The following is a 5,497-nucleotide window of genomic DNA, read 5'->3' on the forward strand; positions in this document are numbered from 1 at the left end:
CATCGTCACCGGCTTGTCACCTTGATCTCCATCGTTGCGTCGTGGTCGTTGTCGGTGTCAAAACCGGGAGATCTCAGGTAGGGGCCCAAGCTGTGCGTCTAAGGATCAATGGTAACAGGGTAACAGGGAACACAGTGTTTACCCAGGTTCAGGCCCTCTTAAAGAAGGTAAAACCCTACTCCTGCTTGATTATATTCGAAGAGTATGAAGATTACAAGATTTGATATACCTCGAGATTATAATGGCTAAACCCTAGATGTCTAGCCTATGAGTACTCCAATGATGATAATGATGATACCATCTACGGCCTAACCCCTCTAGTTTATGTACACATCGGAGGGGCCTAGGGTTTGTACAAGGTCGGTTCATAAGGAAAGGAAACACCCGGACTCTAATCTTGCCGTTTACATATGGAGAAGTCCCATCCGGAGACGGAGGATAATCTTCATCTTGATCTTGTACGGCCCATCCACCCCGGCCCAAACTCCTGGGCCAGACACATGAGTACCCCCGAATCCGGGACTCCCTCAGTAGCCCCCGAACTTGCCTTCAATGACGATGTAGTATGCAGATATGAGTCTTCGGCTTTGCAAGGCGGGCTCTCCACCATACTCCGGCCTGACGACAGTCCGGCATCGGCTTCTGCGTCCAGTCTTTATGATTCCTTCCTACGGTTGCCTCGATTTCCGTTACCTTCTGAGCGAATGCGAATGGTCCGTTACCTTTATATTTTAATATTTTTAGTAGGCGCAGGTGACACTTATATAACGAGGTTAGATCTCCAAAATGCCATCCCACATCGCCCCAAGAGTAACAGAGTAGACCAAAAAACACTCAAATCATGGCTAGCGTCCCTGGCTCCTCCTCGAGTCCTCATGGCCCTCAAGAGGGGGATTGGTAGAGTTGTTCCTTATCCCATCTCCAGTTGAATTGCCTCCACACGCAAGGATATCTTCCCCCTGCGGATCTAGTCTTCGTACGGGCAAGATTAAATTCTATGGTTGATGATGCATTGGTGGAGAATTTCCCCAATCCCAACCAAGGGGAGAGGGTGTGCTTCATCTCATTCCTTCTGAGGGGCGTAGGATTCCCAATCCACCCCTTCCTTAGGGGTCTACTAAAATATTACGGGATCCAACTGCACAACCTCACACCAGGTTCCATTTTCCATATTTCTAGTGTTATCGCCCTTTGCGAATTATTCTTAGGCCGCGAGGCTCATTTCGAACCATGGAAAAAGTTCTTTTGCCTCGTCCCCCGCCACCAGGGCATAGGGTCCATATTTGAGGTAGGCGGCGCCGAAGTATGGCGCATAGCCAGATCTGGTTACCCGGTCGGGACTGGGAAGAGGGGGTCCAACAACTGGTCTTTGCGATGGTTCTACATTGAGGATGCTCCTCTTCCGGACCCTGTTCGGCGCGGGCTTCCTGAACTCTCCAGTGCTCCTTTGAAGAAGCTATTCAGCTGGCACCCCAAGTCCCCCAGAAAGAGGATAGTGCAGAAATGATGAGATTGGTTAGCAAGGTCAGATTGTTGACCCATTCCGGACTCTCCATTGTTGAAGTAATGGCTATTGCGATAAAGCAATGTATCCAGCCTCCTCAGTCTAGAGTGGGTCCTTTATGGAACTACAACGGGGAGGATGACGCATCTCTCTATATGTGAAAGGGTTCGAATAACCAAGCCGCATTGGCTATCATGCTAGTGTACCTTTATAAGGGAGAGGAGGAAGACTTCGTCCGTCTACATTGCCGAGATGGCTTCTCCATGTACAACCCCGTTGACTGGGTAAGTTTAGTCATTCAGCACCTTTTTTATCATTGAGATGCATTAACTGAATACTCTGGTTGCTTCAAAACAATCATGGAGGAAGGTAGTCGAGAACATCTGTTGCCGTCCTCGCCAACTGGAGGACCATGCATGTCATGAAGACCCCGGATTCCATGAAGATTAAGATATATTCGTGGAATTTGAAGATGGAGTTTATTACCAGGCGAGCCTTGAGGCTCGGAAGTATACATCTGGCCGATTACCCCGATATCTACCCCTTCGTTAAGGTAAGTGTTTGGAAATCAAAAAGAAGTGACATTTCTGCTCATAACTTTACCCTCTGCACTAGGTCGTGTCTTACAGGATCGGTGCTCAGCAAGCCGTACCCAAGGTTGGGCGACAAGAAGAAGAACAACACCCTCCAGGAGTGGACGTGTGAAGCGAAAGGAAGCCGGGAGCGCCACTGAGCCTGCTCCATCACCAAAAAGGTATATTCCTTATTGCATACTGGGATGTAAAGACGAACTGTCGTTCTCATCCTCCCTCTATCATCTCAGGAAAGGTGTGCGGCGAACCATGTCAAAGATCCCAGCAAGCCGAGCCGTAGCCAACACGATGCCGAATTTATCAACTCGGACGAGGGTGCATAGAGGGGCGACGCCATCTCATCTACCTTAGGAAGATCCAGATGAAATGTTTGTCACTAATTCTGAGGTGAAGACTGCGATGAATCAACATCACTTAAAAGAGACTCTGCGTGCCCCGGTCTTTTCGGCAGAAGAGTTTACCGCACTCAAACTCGGTGAGACTGATTTTGGTAATAAGTAAACCAGAGAGTTTGCATTGTAATCTCGGTAGTATCGATTGCTCAAACTCGGTAAGACGAATTTTGATAATAGATATACACAGAGAGATTACAATCGCATCTCGGTGAGACCGAGATCCCTATCGGTGAGACTGATTTGCCTAGGGTTTGTGGCACTGGCTATGACATCTGAACTCGGTGGCGTCGAATAGAAAGAATCGGTGGGGCCGAGTTTGACTTTAGTTTTAGGTCATATGTGGATATGAGAAAGTAGTTGAGGATTTTTGGAGCATATCACTAAGCACTTTGGAGCAAGAAACTCATTAAGTAACACCTCATCCCCTCTTGATAGTATTGGCTTTTCCTATAGACTCAATGTGATCTTGGATCACTAAAATATAAAATGAAGAGTCTTGAGCTTGAAGCTTGGGCCAAGACTTTGTTCTTAGCATCTTGAAGGGGTTCCACATCCTTTAGTCCATGCCACTCCATTGTTGAACTTGTCTGAAACATACTAGGTTAAAGTGTTAGTCCAACAAGAGATATGTTGACATTAATTACCAAAACCACCCAGGGAGCACTTCTGCTTTCAATCTCCCCCTTTTTGGTAATTGATGACAACATACATCAAAGCTTTAGATAAAGATATAGAGAATAGCAAGTAAAGCTTTGGAAAGACATGTAACAAGCATAGTGTCGGTGTCAAAACCGGTGGATCTCGGGTAGGGGGTCCCGAACTGTGCGTCTAGGCAGATGGTAACAGGAGACATGGGACACGATGTTTTTACCCAGGTTCAGGCCCTCTCGATGGAGGTAAAACCCTACTCCTGCTTGATTAATATTGATGATATGGATAGTACAAGAGTTGATCTACCACGAGATAAGAGAGGCTAAACCCTAGAAGCTAGCCTATGGTATCATTGTTGTTCATCCTACGGACTAAAAACTCTCCGGTTTATATAGACACCGGAGAGGGCTAGGGTTACACAGAGTCGGTTACAATGGGAGGAGATCTTCATATCGAATCGCCAAGCTTTCCTTCCACGCCAAGGAAGGTCCTACCCGGACACGGGACGATGTCTTCAATCTTGTATCTTCATAGTCCGGGAGTCCGGCCAAAGGTCATAGTCCGGCCATCCGGACACCCCCTAATCAAGGACTCCCTCAGTAGCCCCTGAACCAGGCTTCAATGACGACGAGTCCGGCGCGCAAATTGTCTTCGGCATTGCAAGGCGGGTTCCTCCTCTGAATATTTCATAGAAGATGTTGAACACAAGGATAGTGTCCAGCTCTGCAAAATAAGTTCCACATACCACCGTAGAGAGAATAATATCTGAACAAATCTAATCTGCTGACGTATTCCGCAGCGTGACATCACGCCCCGGCCAAGCCTTTATTTGAATCATTTTACTGTCCCACCTCAGCGCGTTTATCGAGGCAGTTTCCTTGGCACGTCTTTTCAAAGCAGAGATCATGTCCCCTTATTCCGGGATTCTCATCAATACGGGCGTGGGTAACCCAACCGCGCCATTAACCGCGGCGCTTGGGAGATAAGCAAGTTTTATTGGGCTGGAGGGGGCTTATAGTCTCGGCCGCCCATATAAGGGGATAAGGATCCACCCTTTCCATTTACGCCTTCTACCTCCTTTGCTTATCCATCCCTGCGCACTCGAGCTCCAACGCCCAAGTCCGCACTTCCCACCTCGACCCCTCTCCAATCATGTCCGGAATGGGAGGTAGATGGATGGCCTCCTCCATCACGGAGGGGCAAATCAAAAAGTTGAGGAAGGCCGGATACTTGTCTGACGACATCGCGCACCAGCTTCCCGAGGAGGGGCAACTCGTCCCCACCCCTGGGCCCCATGAGAGGTTCGTGTTTCTCCCCCATTTCCTCCGCGGACTGGGCTTTCCTCTTCAGCCGTTCATCCGGGGGCTCATGTTCTACTACGGCCTAGACTTCCACGATCTGGCCCCGAACTTCATCCTCAACATCTCGGTGTTCATCATCGTATGTGAGGCCTTCCTCCGCATCCAGCCTCACTTTGGCCTATGGCTGAAGATCTTCAGCGTCAAGCCGAAGGTCGTGGGCGGCCGTCAAGCGGAGTGCGGAGGCGCCATGGTGGGCAAGATAGACAACGTTACATGGCTCGAGGGTGCCTTCGTAGAGACCATCAAAGGGTGGCAGTCGGGGTGGTTCTATATCACCGAGCGGCGTGACCCTGAATGGGTAGCGGCCCCCGAATTCCGATCTGGCATCCCCACTCGGCTCACATCTTGGAAGGAGACGGGCCTGTTGTGGGGTAGTCCGGAAGAGGTGACCGGACTCCAAACCTGCGTTCGAGAACTGGTGAACAAGAAGGTTAAGCTTGTCAACATAGTCCAGGTCATGCTCTTCAGCCGGATCCTCCCGTGTCAACGACGGGCCTTCACCTTGTGGGAGTTCGACCCGGCCCAGCACCAAACTCTGTCCCAGCTTTTCGACACAAAGCACGAGGAAGCTTGGAAGGTTCTATTCAAGAGCTCTGATGTCTCCCCACCCGTCACCGAGGATCACGGATTCTGCGCCAAGCGCCAAGCCGCCGAAGTAAGCTTGCTTTTAGTCCTTCACGGGACACTTGATTTTCATAGTTTGATTCTATGTAGGATCTAAACTCCTGCTCCTTTGACAGGACTAGAAGAGGACATCCGGACAGTTTGACTGTCCGGCCCCTTTGCCCGAAGGCCCAGCAGACGCACGCTTGACGAAGCTGCTGGTTCCGGCACCTCACGTGGTGCCGGAGAAGAAGGCCAAGAAGAAGGCCATGGGGACCCGAAAGAGTTCCCAGCACCTGGAGGTGTCGGATTCATCGCCCAACAATCCCAAAGCACCCTCCGCCTCTGAGGACGTGGAGCAGGAAGAAGAAGAAGCCTCTCCCCCTCCAG

This window comes from Triticum dicoccoides, chromosome 2B, assembly GCF_002162155.2.
Source record: "Triticum dicoccoides isolate Atlit2015 ecotype Zavitan chromosome 2B, WEW_v2.0, whole genome shotgun sequence".
Taxonomy (NCBI): Eukaryota; Viridiplantae; Streptophyta; class Magnoliopsida; order Poales; family Poaceae; genus Triticum; species Triticum dicoccoides.